General features: G+C 48.2%; 1 protein-coding gene across 3 annotated transcripts in view; it reads left to right on the forward strand.

Annotated features, from left to right (window-relative positions):
* PTPRA (protein tyrosine phosphatase receptor type A) overlaps positions 1-14,925 on the forward strand; it is a 125,384-nt gene that overhangs the window by 46,438 nt on the left and 64,021 nt on the right. For all 3 annotated transcript variants that reach the window (XM_077301184.1, XM_077301186.1, XM_077301185.1), the window contains exon 2: positions 14,556-14,627. The gene's annotated coding sequence lies outside the window, so the exon portion shown is untranslated. The remainder of the gene's footprint in view (positions 1-14,555; positions 14,628-14,925) is intronic.

Consider the following 14,925-nt stretch of genomic DNA (forward strand, 5'->3'; position numbering starts at 1 on the left):
GAAAGTTCAGGAAAGCAACCCTGTGTTTTGTGTATCTCATAAGATATTCATTTTATGTGAGCATGAGCAACTGATGTTTAAGGCTGGAAAGATAATGCAGTCTTGCAATTACAAGCAGAAACAAGACGCACAGACAAACTGGTTTAACATTTAATTCAGATCTGTTCACCAGAATCTGTGGTCTCTTGTGACAGGCTTATGTTCTCTTTGCATTAATTTACTCTGTCTCTGTGTGTTATAGACTTATAGCTGGGCAAAGATGAGGTGAGGGTGGTTTAAAAAGACCCCAAAAACTAGCTGTGATGTCAGTAGTTAAGACTGCCAAGATTTAATGGGATGATTTGTTATATTATTACTATTATTATAACAAGAGCCAGCTTGGTGTTGTGGTTAGGAGTGCTGACTGCTAATCTGGCGAGCCGGGTTCGATTCCACGTTCCCCCACATGCAGCCAGTTGGGTGACCTTGGGCTCGCCATGGCACTGATAAAGCTGTTCCGACTGAGCAGGGGTATCTGGGTTCCCTCAGCCTCACCCACCTTACAGGGTATCTGTTGTAGGGAGAGGAAAGGGAAGGAGATTGTAAGCTGCTTTGAGACTCCTTCAGGTAGAGAAAAGCGGCATATAAGAACCAATTATTCTTCTTAATTTCAGGGCTCTCAGCCTCTCCTCCCTCACAGGGGGTCTGTTGGCTGGACAGATACTTGTCCTTGATGCTTTAGGCTGATCCTGCCTTGAGCAGGGGGTTGGACTAGATGGCCTCTAGGGGACCTTCCAACTCTAGAATTCTATGATTTCCAGACAGCTGTGTTGGTCTGCAGTAGAGAGCTAGACTGGTGCTCAATAGCACCTCAGTTGACCAATACATTTTTCATGGTAGGAGCTTTCAAGAGTACTGCCTGTATTAGGCATTACTCTGCCTCCAGCTGGAGAGTAAGAACTGGGATCTCTGGTTACTTGGTGAACTGGCCCTCCTCTTCCTGCATGCCTCCTGCTGCTTTTCATGTGCAGTACATATTTATACAGCATGACTTGGTGGATGGCCCAGGCTTGCCTGAACTCCTCAGATCTTGGAAGCTAAGCAAGGTTGGCCCGAGTTACCACCTGCTTGAGAGATCGCCAAGGATGTCCGGAGCTGCTGTGCAGAGTCCGGGAATGGCCAACCAGCTCTGTTCATACCTGGCCTCTGTTCATACCTGCGACTTGAGTACTTCCCACCTCTTGCCTGTTGCCCTGACCCGGATGGGCCAGCCTAACTAGATCTTGTCCGATCTAAGCCCTGGTTAGCATTTGGGTGAGAGATGGCTGCGGAAGCCCAGGGTCAGTATACCGAGACAGGCCATGGCAAACTGCCTCTGCTCATCTCTTGCCTTGAAAGAAAACTGCATGGGGTTACCATGTTGGCTGTGATTTGATAACGCTGTGCCCGTGCGCACGTATAATATGTCGGCAGGCTGCAGAGAAAGGAATGAAGGGCTTTGAAGAGGACAGACCTTTGACATCCAGTCTTGGCCTGAGGTTCCCAGCTCAGCAAGGCCCCCAGCTTACCTACCCTCCAGTCTCTCCACTTTTATTTCGTTCACTACTTTTATTGACCCACCTTTATCTGCAGTAGAGACCCAGAGCAGTCCTCCTGTCCTCTATCCTACGCTCACAACGACCCTGTGAGGTAGGTTAGCCTGAGAATGACTGGCCTCAGGTCACCTGGAGAGATTCCATAGCAGAGTGGGGTTTTGAACCGGGATCTTCCAAATTCTTTAGTCCAGCACTCTAAGCCAGCCTTTCTCAACTTTCTTACCATTGAGAAGCCCCTGAAATTCTTCAGGCTTCAAGAAACCCCAGAAGTGGTGCAATCGGGCAAAATATGGCTGGGGAGAAGAGTTGTGTACATGCCCCCCCAGGGCCCTTCCCACCCCCTCCAGAGCCAGCTTGGTGTAGGGGTTAGGAGTGCGGACTTCTAATCTGGCATGCCAGGTTCGATTCTGCGCTCCCCCACATGCAACCAGCTGGGTGACCTTGGGCTCGTCACAGCACTGATAAAGCTGTTCTGACCAGGCAGTGATATCAGGACTCTCTCAGCCTCACCCACCCCACAGGGTGTCTGTTGTGGGGAGAGGAATGGGAAGGCGACTGTAAGCCGCTTTGAGCCTCCTTCGGGTAGGGAAAAGCGGCATATAAGAACCAACTCTTCTTCTTCTTCTTCATTGGCCTTTGGGGGTGGAGTCATAGAATCCTAGAATCATAAAGTTGGAAGGTACCCACTGGGTCATCTAGTCCAACCCCTGCACTGTGCAGGATACTCACAACCCTCTTGCTCCTCCACTGTCACCTGCCACCCCCTTGAACCTTCACAGAATCAGCCTCTCCATCAGATGGCTCTCCAGCCTCTGCTTTAAAATCTCCAAAGATGGAGAACCCACCACCTCCCGAGGAAGCCTGTTGCACTGAGAAACCGCTCTGACTGTCAGGAACTTCTTCCGGATGTTTAGACGCAATTTATTTTGAATTAATTTTATCCCTCCAGGGCAAGAGAGAACAACTCTGCTCCATCCTCTATATGGCACCCTTTTAGTCGACATGACTATATGTGGGTAATATATCACCCAATAAATGTTTAACGAATTTAAAATATATACACATTGATTAAATCCCACCCATTCATGGGAAGGGTGCCACAGGTAGCATGTCCACTGAGTGAATATCATTGCCATAGATGAATCTTCTGTGACTTGGCTGAAACAAGAAGCCCTCTATAGAATCAGTGTGCACAAAATAACATTGTACTGAAATAGCTTCTCCTTTTGACATGCTCTGGTTTAGTGAAGCGGATTGCAGGAGGGGAAGCAGCATGTTTCTGCCTATTGTTATTCCATCCTTTCATCGCTCTGTTTGCAGAGGTAGCACTCTTTTAGCTTTTGTATGCAAACTGCAATTCAGGTAGGATTTGCTGGAGAAGGTGGGTAGAGCCACATACTGCACAAGAGAAACTAATTTTCGGGTCCCTGCAGGGACAACTTGCCTGGGAGAATAAATTAATCTTTTAATACTGCAGACCTGCTTGAGTACAGAAAGTCTTTCATGGCTCCAGGCACAAGCCTGTGTATGCATGCCACTCTGCATAAGTGTGGGAGAGGGAGAGGCATGCCCCCCCCAAAGACTATTGCAATACAGGTTAGTGGGGGGGGTCGCTAGAAGCCAGCTTCAGTTTAGTAGGAATCCATCTGCTTGAAAAAATGCCAGTGAGTTGTTTCAACTTTAAACAGTTCTTGTAGGCTGAGGATTTGGGAGGGGGGTTGTTGTTTTTAAGTCAGATTGTCAGTGGGTGGGCAGAAGGAATTGTGAACTTTTTCTTGCATGCCCAGGGAAATGCTCATCACCACTTTGGGGTCAGCAGGTGAATTTCCTCCACACCAGACTGACCAGGGATTCTGGGGGTTTTTTTGGGTGAGCATCCTCTGGACATGGAATTGGGGGTCACTGTGGTTGGACAGGGGGTTGGACTAGATGACCTTGGAGGTCCCTTCCAACTCTATGCTTTTAAGGGTCAGTAATGGACTCCGGGGAATGGTAGAGGACAGGAAGGCCTGGAGGATCATGGTCCATGGGGTCGCGATGGGTCGGACACGACTTCGCACCTAACAGCAACAAGGACTGTTTCTGGGCAGATGGCATCATCGTGGCTTGTTGCCATCAATTCCACAGCACTGTCACGAGAGCACACCACGCCCTCCCTCTTTTGGCTGCGTTCTCGCGCTCTGCTCTGCTGAAATTCATTGTCGTACAAGTAACTGCTTGTGGCACAGGATTTGCTGTGCTTTGTCAGGCGAGGACCACACACTCTCTCCTCTCCTCCTGGCAAACGTCTGCAAGGGCTGTGTTTTGCTTTCCAAAGAAGTCAGCATACGTTTCCGTAAGGGCCCAACCTCTCATGCAGGGGCTCCTACGCACAGTCAGGCGTTAGAGGGCTGGGTTATGACCGGGAAGACCTGTGCTTGGAGTTCTGCAGGCATTTGGGGCCAGTTTTAATCTCGCTCAGCCCAGGCTGTTCTAGAGAGCGGTTATGGGGCTAAATTCATGTGAGCTCCCTTAAACTTCCCAAGCTGGTTGAAAGCAAATAACGCCGCGAAAAGGTAAAGGTATCCCCTGTGCAAGAACCCGGGTCATGTCTGACCCTTGGGGTGACGCCCTCCAGCGTTTTCATGGCAGACTCAATACGGGGTGGTTTGCCAGTGCCTTCCCCGGTCATTACCGTTTACCCCCCAGCAGCAAGCTGGGTACTCATTTTATCGACCTCGGAAGGATGGAAGGCTGAGTCAACCTTGAGCCGGCTGCTGGGATCGAACTCCCAGCCCTCATGGTCAGAGCTTCAGACAGCATGTCTGCTGCCTTACCAGCCTGTGCCACAAGAGGCTCTAATAACGCCGCTACATGCTTTTAAATGTACATGCTGTTAAATAGCGCTCTACATGCTGTTAAAGAGAGCAAAATGGTAGATTGTTATTATTATTGCTATTATCATTATTACCATGCATAATAATGCTCTGGCTTTGCAAACGCTGCTGCACACACACTCGGCCGTTTCTGTTTTCTGACAGCATAATTAAATCGGCACAGGAAGCGAGGCAGGGCCGTATTTGGCTTTCAGGAAAAGGTCTGACAGCATCGCTCTTGAAACACTGAACAACACGTCATGGCTGCTTGAGGCTGATCCTGCACTGAGCAGGGGATTGGATGAGACGGCCTGTATGGACTCTGTAATTCTAGTACTCCTTTCTCACTGGGATTCAAGGTGTATTACAAGCATGATAAGGACTATGCAATCAAGAAGAGTTGGCTCTTCTATGCCGCTTTTCTCTACCTGAAGGAGTCTCAAAGAGGCTTCCATTCGCCATCCCTTTCCTCTCCCCACAACAGACACCCTGTGAGGGAGGGGAGGCTAAGAGAGCCCTAAGATTACTCAAGAAGAAGAAGAGTCGGTTCTTATATGCCGCTTTTCTCTCCGTGAAGGAGTCTCAAAGTGGCTTACAGTCGCCTTCCCTTTCCTCTCCCCACAACCAACATCCTGTGAGGTGGATGAAGCTGAGAGAGACCTGAGATTACCGAAGAAGAAGAAGATGTGTTAGTTCTTATATGCCACTTTTCTCTACCCGAAGGAGTCTCAAAGCGGCTTACAGTCGCCTTCCCTTTCCTCTCCCCACAACAGACACCCTGTGGGGTGGGTGAGGCTGAGAGAGCCCTGAGATTCCTGCTCTGCCATAACAGCTCTATCAGTGCCGTGAGGAGCCCAAGGTCTCTCAGCTGGCTGCATTTGGGAGAGCTCAGAATCAAACCCGGCTTGCCATATTAGAAGTTTGCATTACACCAAGCCGGCTCTCAAGCAAATGGTCAGCATGATCTCATCCAAGCAGGGTTGGCCCCCGGTTCGTATTTGGATGGGAGACCACCTCTGAGCTCCAGAGGTTGCCAAGTGATTGATTCTCTGTTTTCCTTAGGGAGATTCTAGGCTCTTCTTGTGTTCCTTTAGCAGGTGCAAGACGCGATTCGGCACCACTGTCCTGCCATCACTTTAGTTGCTCTCCGACTCTGCTTTCTATAAAAGAACCAGACCAACTTCCAGCATGATATCCTTTCCCCGACGTTCTGTGCTTATTGGTTCCAGCTACCTTGGGCTGCAGGTTAGGTGCAGGGCACAGCTGCGAAAAAGCAACAAGAGTTGAGTCCTGTCGGCCTGCTAGCCAGACTTCCTAGCAGCAAACCCAAGACTTCCTAGAGCCGTAGCTATGGAGATGCAAGCCTTCAATCCTGCTGCACACAGTAGAAGTAGGTGACAGGCAAGCTGATAAATTAAACCCGAGATTTATGGGATCAGGAAAGGGATAAGCCGGTCTTTTTATCGGGCAAAAGGATGCAGCCAAAGAACTGCAGGAACCGAGTGTCGAAGCAGCTCAGGTTTTTACGAACCGTGCCACACACGCTCGGCCATCTCTCTTTTCTGACAGCGTTATTAAATCAGCGCAGGAAGCCAGGCAGGGAGATGCCATATTTGTCTTTCAGGAAAACGTCTGACAGCATCTCTCTCGAAAGACTGAACTCCACGTCAATTTATGTTGCCCCAGCAACATACTCCGTGCCAGGCTGGAACTGCTGCGTTGCGGGAGGACAACACGGGGGTGGGTGAAATGCGCTCACGGGAAGCATCTCAATATTGAAGAGAGAAAAGGCTCAGAGATTGGAAGCCTCTGTTCTAGGGCCAGCCTTTGGGTTTTTCTTTATACTTCATTTATACCCAGTCTTTACTCCCCAGCGTGGACACAAAGCGGCTAATATCATTTGTCTCTTCTCCATTTTGTCTTCACAACTGTGAGCCTGAGAGTGTGTGACTGGCCTAAGGCCATCCAGCAAACAGAGTGGGAATTTGCACCCGGGGTCTCCGGAGAGCCAGTTTGGTGTAGTGGTTAGGCGTGCAGACTTCTAATTTGGCGAGCCGGGTTCGATTCTGCGCTCCCCCACATGCAACCAGCTGGGTGACCTTGGGCTCGCCACGGCACTGATAAAGCTGTTCTGACCGAGCAGGAATATCAGGGCTCCCTCAGCCTCACCCACCCCACAGGGTGTCTGTTGTGGGGAGAGGAAAGGGAAGGCGATCGGAAGCCACTTTGAGACTCCTTCGGGTAGAGAAAAGAGGCATATAAGAACCAACTCTTCTTCTTCTTCAGTACTATCAAGGCTCTCTCAGCCTCACCCACCTCACAGGGTGTCTGTTGTGGGGAGAGGAAAGGGAAGGCGATTGGAAGCCACTTTGAGACTCCTTCGGGTAGAGAAAAGAGGCATATAAGAACCAACTCTTCTTCTTCTTCAGTACTATCAAGGCTCTCTCAGCCTCACCCACCTCACAGGGTGTCTGTTGTGGGGAGAGGAAGGGAAGGCGATCGGAAGCCACTTTGAGACTCCTTCGGGTAGAGAAAAGTGGCATATATATTATATAATAAATATAATATAATAAATATAAGAACCAACTCTTCTTCTTCTTCCAGATCTTAGCCTGTTGCACCATGCTGCCTCTTGGAGATCTGGGGGGAAAGAAATCTTAGAAAGGAAAAGAAGCCCCCCCCCCCCACAGTTTTCAAAACTTGGATGCAGGGTGTGTTTCTTGTGCTTGGCGCTTCCCTTGAGTAAACAGCAGCTTGGATTGCAACGTGTGACCATTTTGCTTTCTGTCCCAAAGAGCCCAGCCCATTTTACTTTCTTTTCAGCTTGAGTTTCAATCAGTCTTTTCAAGCATGACAGGACCCACTGAAGCATGGAGTGTAGCTTGTTCCCCTTTTGCGGTGTACTGCAAAAAAGAATTTAAAAAGCAGACATGTAAGATCCAGCTCATCCCAGACCTGCTCGAAACATACTGCTCTGAAATCGCCGCAAATGTTAATATGACGTCCTCTGTCCCTTAGGAAGCCGAACCCAGCCAGCAAAGACCAGGGTTTATAAGCTGCTCAAAAAACAAATTCTCGTGGGAATTCTGCTTGTTCCAGCATGTGAGCAAGTCCCTTCCCTGTAGAGTTCCCATCCTGTCCACATTAAAGATGAATAAAATGACCACTGTCAGGAATATGGTGATAGAAGCGTTCATTTACAAAGTCTTTATGTGATCCGTGAATGAACTTATTCTGTCTGAGGCTTTTCTGATGGATGCCAGGGAAAAGGAGACCTGTCTCATGGGGTATCAAGAAGAAAAAGAGTCGGTTCTTCCATGCCAGAGTGCAGCAGCACCTTAAAGTCTAAGAAAATTTGTGGTAGGGAGGAGCTGCAGATTGTCTTCTTCAGGTTCACAAAAAGCTCCTCCCCGGCCACAAATTTTGTTACTCTTTCAGGTGCTCCTGGCCTCTGGCTCTTTTCTGCTGCTACAGACAGGCGAACACAGCAGCCATCTTGATCTGTCTCCACGGAAGGCCCCTCATTTAGCCGTACAGAATGGAAATCCATCAGCCTTGTGATATAAGGACAGAGGGACTCATGTTCTCGCTGTATCTGAAGAAGTGAGCCGGGACTCCCAAAAGCTCCTCCCCGCCACAAATGTTGCTAGTCTTGAAGGTGGCACAGGGCTCTTGCTCTTTTCTGCTGCAACAGACAGTCTAACACGGCCACCCGTCTCGATTTTTCTCCATGGGTGCTAAACAGCATTTCTGAAATTATTATTATTATTATTATTATTATTATTATTATTATTATTATTATTATTATTATTATTATTATTATTATTATTATTTAATTTTTAGACCGCCCTTCTCCCAATAGGTCTCAGGGCGGTTTACAACATAAATAGTTAAAACACAATAAAATCCCCATAAAAACCCCAATTAAAAGTTACATATAACATATAGCGGCGGTGGTCACAATTCTGATCTTAGTTCAGCCTGGTGGAGAGAATAATGTTCAGAAGAGGGTGGCACCAATACAATAGATCTAACCATGATCTCGATGTTAGAGATCTCAATATTGGAGGGGATCCTCTGATGGATTAGTGGGAGAGCTGCCCTGGCCTCAACCAAACGCCTGGCGGAAGAGCTCCGCCTTACAGGCCCTGCGGAAAGCTGGTAGATCCCGCAGGGCCCTTAGCTCTTCTGGGAGCTCGTTCCACCAGGTTGGGGCCAGGACTGAAAAGGCCCTGGCCCGGGTCGAGGCCAGGCGAACATCCCGTGGGCCCGGGACAACCAGTAAATTCATACCTGCAGAGCGGAGTGCCCTGCGGGGGGCATAAGCAACACTCTGCACTCAGTGTGGACAGAGAAAACAGCTCAGCAGTCTTGAATGTTCCCACCAAGAATTCTCATGTTTGTTTCTAAGGGAACTTGCTAAAAGCTATTTTATGCCAAGCTGCTTCTGTGAAGAGTCACTGGGAAAACAGGATTTGAAAGCTGTGTGTGATAGTTTTGCTTTTGAGAATGTAAGGGCACACTCCTTATGGAGAGAGGCCCTTCTTGTGGTTGTTTCCTGAGGTGCAGATTGCAAAAGCCGGATGGTAATCTGAGAAGTTGCTCTAAAATGGGATGTTCCTGGGCTTTCGGGTTTACAGTACACAAAACTTCCCAACAGTTGCATATAAAAAGGGCTCCTTTGTTTTGGAACATTGTCCATTTAGGAAAACTCACATTTGTGAGCTACTGTAATGAAAGCCTTCCTGTGATTTTACAGGAACAGATTATAACTGGAAATACAGATTGCAAAACCCCCCAAAAAGCCTTCATTCCTTAATTTACAGCTTCAGATGTGGTCAGCATGGGACGCACAGGAAGAAGTTCTTGCCGTTCGATCCCTTGATAGTTTTGCGTTGCGTCTGTGTCCACTTGCTAATAGGGCTCTCCTAGCAAGCTGCCTTGTGAAGAGCGGGGAATGGAAAAATACAGAAGGGAAGTCCAGACACTCTCGTACAATAGCGCAAAGTCAGAAATAGAGCCAACCCCCTGACTCATAGCGATGAGCCACCCAGCCCGGCATCCTGTCTTCGACGGCAGGCAGCTCTGTAAAGTTCAGAGGAAACGTATAAAAGGGCCTGATGGAGTCGAATATTTCGAATTGCCTTGCCGGATCAGACCATCTCCTCGAGCACCTTGCTTCCAATAGGGGCCGGCCAGATGGCTCCTGGAAAACTTGCAGACTTCTTGGTGGTGGCACCACTTATCTTTATTATTATTATTATTATTTCAATTTATTACTCGCTACTCCCAAGTGGCTTGTAGCAGGTTACTATAGTCAGCATAAAATCCCAGTAAAACACTGAAGGGTGTCATCACAGTCACTGGCTCGCTTATGTAGCTTCCAAGGATTTACAGGCCTACTGTAGATTTTGGGGAAAGTCTCCAATGCAGTCTAACAGCACGCAAAATTTCCCCTGTGTCTCATTCTCCGTGCCACCCGTGGATGATGAGCAGGCGGTTCCTGTCATCCCGAGTTTCAAATGCTAGTTTATATTTCAGCACCGCAGACATTTGGCTTTTAAGCCTTTTTTATGGCAGTGTGTTGCAGATGATTCTAACAAGCCAGTGGTATCAAGCTGGCAGGATGTTAGCAGAGGAGGATATTGTGGTCTTTTCTTTGTGGCTTCGAAGGTACCATTTTTAAGACTTCCTTGCCAGCTTTGCCTCTTGATGTGCCCGCCCCATCCTTTTTCAAGTCTCCCTTCCCCTGAATTGCAGACTGTTTCTTTCTTGGTTGGATTCAAATGAGTAGCCGTGTTGGTCTGAAGTAGCACAATAAAATTAGAGTCCAGCTCACGCCTTGATTAAATCTTTGTTGGTCTTAAAGGTGCTACTGGACTTTTTCTTGGTTAGTTTGTTTATTCGTTATTATTGGATTTGTTACCCTGGCATCAGTTTACAACAAAAATAAAATCACAATAAAACAATGACAAAGATTAAATCCTCAATCCCACACACACACAAACCCCAGCCATCCCTTGAGGCTCAATAACTTGACCAAGATTCTGTGCTCTAGGGTAGGAAATAGATGTTAATCGCAACAGATGTTCCAGAATTTTTAGAATTGATGCTTTGAAGATTTGGAGGAGGAGCCGCCAGATCTGGCGGAAGAGCGCTGTCTTGTAGACCCTGCAAAATTGAGATAGCTCCAACGGGACCCTCAGCTGTTCCGGGAGCTCATTCCACCAAGTAGGGGCCAAGACCGAAAAGGCCCTGACCCTGGTTGAGACCAGGCGTACTTCTCATGGGCCAGGAGTCACCAATTTATTTAAATTCTCAGATCAAAGAGCTCTGCAAGGGGCATTATGTCTGCAGGTAATTTTTTTATTTGTTAAAACGTTTATATCCCATCTTGCCTCTTGGCTCAGGCGTAATTAATGGTGGGAAGCGTAATTTATGGTGGGCAGCTTGAGAAGGTGTGTGTATGAGCCCAGTGTGTAAAAAGCACTGTCTAGTTGGAGCTGACATAGAATCATAGAAGGGGCCATACAGGCCATCTAGTCCAACCCCCTGCTCAACACTGGATCAGCCCAAAGCATCCAAGAAAAGTGTGTATCCAACCTTTGCTTGAAGACCGCCAGTGAGGGGGAGCTCACCACCTCCTATTCCACTGCTGAACTACTCTGACTGTGAAAAACCTTTTCCTGATATCTAGCCTATATCGTTGTACTTGAAGTTTAAACCCATTACTGCGTGTCCTCTCCTCTGCAGCCAACGGGAACAGCATCCTGCCCTCCTCCAAGTGACAACCTTTCAGATACTTAAAGAGGGCTATCATGTCCCCTCTCAACCTCCTTTTCTCCAGGCTGAACATTCCCAAGTCCCTCAACCTATCTTCATAGGGCTTGGTCCCTTGGCTCCAGATCATCTTCGTCGCTCTCCTCTGTACCCTTTCCATTTTATCTACAATCTCTGTTTGTCCTAAAGGTGCCATTGGACTCAAATTGTGTGGCTTATGGTAGAACAGTCTTGTGTTGGAGCCTTCATTAGGTGCCTAGGAAAGATGACCAGGAGGCACCATAGCTCAGAGATAGAGCATTCGCTTGGCACGCAGAGGGTCCCGGTGTCGCCCCTCTATCTCCAGTGAAAAGGACCAGGCAGCAGGTGATATGAAAGACCTTCTCCTAAAACCCTGGAGAACTGCTGCCCGTCTGACCTACATGTGGGTCACACAAAAGAGGAGCATGCATCTGGATGGGGGAGGTACACTTGCGTGTAAGTGCAATCTTAGAGTACTTGTGGACTGTAAGCTAAATATGAGCAGACAGTGTGATGCGGCGGTAAAGAAGGCAAATGCGGTCTTGGGAGGGAGGGAGGGAGAGAGAGAGAGAACGAGAACATCCCCAGCCAACTTCGAGACAGTTTGAACTTGGCTCTCCCAGATTCAGTGCTGTAACCACATTGGAAAGTGAGGTTGGACCGCAGCTGTATGGTAGAGGGTCTACAGAAGATCTTGGCTTCAGTCTCCAATTGGAAAAGGTCCAGTCGTAGATGAAGGGAAAGCCTTTTTTCTAATCATGGCACCTTCCTGGTAATGCCATATTCTGCAGGGTCACAGGAAGTAATGCCACATTCAGCGGGGGGGGGGGTCAAAGCACATGGTTCTCTTCCTGCCCAAGAATTAAGATCGCAGGAAAAGGTCTTGCTGATTGTGCCATCAAATAAAGATGCTTCTTTGGCTGTGTATACAGTGCAGGGCTTTTCAGTGGCAGCCTCACCATTGTAGAAAAACTCCCCCAAATTGGAAGTGTCTGGTCCTTTGCTTTTGATCTTCAGAAGGCATTTGAATATTTAGGACTAGCAGTCCACAACTGTGATTTTAAATTTTTGGGTTTTACTTTATGTATTTTTAACTGGATTGCAACTCAATATGGAAGGCAGGTGAAGGATGGATCGATGGATAGTTATGTATGTATATCTTGGTCCCCGGGAGAGATTGGTCTGGCCTACTGCTTACTTCTAGTGTAATGATGCCGGCCTTTGCAGTGGGTTCATGATTGTCGTTTTCATACAATACACCGTCCCTGGATATCTTGGTCTGTTTAGCCTGGAGAGGAGACAACTGAGAAGGGATCTGATAACCATCTTCAAGTATTTAAAAGGGAGCCATATGGAGGATGGGGCAGAGTTGTTCCGTCTCAACATCCGGAAGAAGTTCCTGACAGTTAGAGCGGTTCCTCAGTGGAACAGGCTTCCTAGGGAGGTGGTGGGTTCTCCATCTTTGGAGATTTTTAAACAGAGGCTGGAGAGCCATCTGACAGAGAGGCTGATTCTGTGAAGGCTCAAGGGGGTGGCAGGTGACAGTGGATGAGTGAGAGGGTTGTGAGTATCCTGCATAGTATGGGGGGGGGACTAGATGACCCAGGAGGTCCCTTCCAATTCTAGGATCTGCAGTTGCTTTGGTGTACTGTTTCCCCTGCTTGCCTAACTGGGGAACTGCCTCTTGTTCAGAGGAGTTTAGAAATATCAATAAGCACACGGTCCTGATTTTCTCTGGCAGGCTGTCATGTCCTGGTTCAGAGCACATGGTTCGTTCTGTACACTTGGGATGCCTTGTGTTTTGATCTCCACGGCAGATTGGAAGATAAAAGGGAGTGGGGCTAGTTTGGAGGCGGAAAGGAAGCCAGGCTGGATGGAGAGAGATAAACGAGGCGGGCCTTCAAAACTCATCTTTCTGTTCCGCTCCGTACACGGCTGGGCCTGGAAGCAGAGGCAGCGGACGACCGAGGATTACCATAGCGAGTTAGACCAGATAATTTCCCCCCATAGACAGCAGCTAATTGTTAGTAACTGTCCTCTCCCTTTTCCTAATTATAAATTATGTCATAGTTGGCCTGTTGCGGAAATGTCCTCCTAAAATGCGGGAGGGGAAAGAATTTGGGCGTTCTGCAGTCTCTCCGCTTCGTGCAAGTGAAGTCATAACACTGGAACGTTTTTTCCCCTCTGGATCAATCAGGGGCCATTTATCTGGTTGGGTGTCTGTCGTCCGTAGCGGCCTGCTATGCGTCTTGCTGCCGTCCTGCCTCCGGTTGTGTTTCTCTGCCCAAGCTGTTGGCTCAGCCACTTTCACAAGAGAGGCTTAATTTTTCAAAGAAGGAAATGCTTCATGGAGCAAGCACTCAAGCCAGTACTGGGGACTCTTCTAGACCAGGGGTAGTCAACCTGTGGTCCTCCAGAGGTTCATGGACTACAATTCCCATGAGCCCCTGCCAGCGTTGCTGGCAGGGGCTCATGGGAATTGTGGTCCATGAACCTCTGGAGGACCACAGGTTGACTACCCCTGTTCTAGACCATTTACACAATGGGAACTTCACTGTCCCAGCTCCCGTGCAGGAACACAAATCGGGGGCAGATGAGGCGCACCAGGCCAAATGCTCCCCCATGTGGGTGCAGGAAGAGGTGGGGCAACCTGCTATGACTAAAGCTCCAGCCTGGCATGAAACCTCCGGTGCGTAAACAGTCCTAGACCTAGCCTGCACACAATAGATAATGCACTTTCAGTGCACTGTCGAAGTAGATTTTCCTGTTCCGCACAGGAAAATCCAGCTGCCAAAGCACATTGAAAGTGCATTATCCTGTGTATGCAGACTAGGCCCTGGTGAGCTTTTTCTTCTTGGCAAGCGTCCCTCGCATTCCCAACTCTCCTGGAGGGGGTTCAGAATTGGGGGAGGGGGAGAAGGGCTCTCAACCAGTCAACAAAGGGACGAGGAAGCAATTCTTTCTCGCCCTGGAGGATCAAAGCTAGTGGCAGCATTTTCCCCCAGGATCCATTGGGGTTGGGCATTTGCTACGCTAGGGTGACGAAGGTTATTGGCTGGAACCAACAGCCTTGGGGACAATCTAGTTAACGACAGCTAATAGGAGGAGGAGTCACTGAGAGAGCCTTTGAAGGAGCTGGCTGAGAGGTTCCTTGACCCTAACTGGTAGAGAAGACAGACTTTTAGCTGTCCAAAGCACATTGCAAGTCAATGTAATCAATAGGAAAAGTCATCTAATAAGCAATGTAAATAGGACTAGGATTACAGCAAAATTGGGGCCTGCTTTACAAGTTTTCCTGAAAATCCTGTTTTGTTCTTTTTTGCAGGTGGCACAACGTGAAGAACCTTTATGAGATCCAGATGTCTGCTGGGTGGATGATGTACCTTTGGTAATTAAGGTGATGGAAGTTAATTGAATATTTCTTATTAAATAAAAACTTGAGTTTTCTCCTGTTTTTAGTTTCGATTCCTAAAGGCAAAACTTGATACACCATGGTTCAGTGACATTGCTTTCTGGAGGTGTGTTCTGCCTTAAATGATTCCTGTCAAACTTTTACTTTTCTCCATATTTTGATAGCAAGGACACCAGGCTCCCTTTGGGGGCAGGGGTGTGTCCCCCCCCCCTACCCCAGAACCTATTCGCCACTGTGGGTCAGCTGGTCAGTTGGGTGACTCACCAGAAATTGAGGAAGCATG

Source organism: Paroedura picta, chromosome 10, assembly GCF_049243985.1.
Source record: "Paroedura picta isolate Pp20150507F chromosome 10, Ppicta_v3.0, whole genome shotgun sequence".
Classification (NCBI taxonomy): domain Eukaryota; kingdom Metazoa; phylum Chordata; class Lepidosauria; order Squamata; family Gekkonidae; genus Paroedura; species Paroedura picta.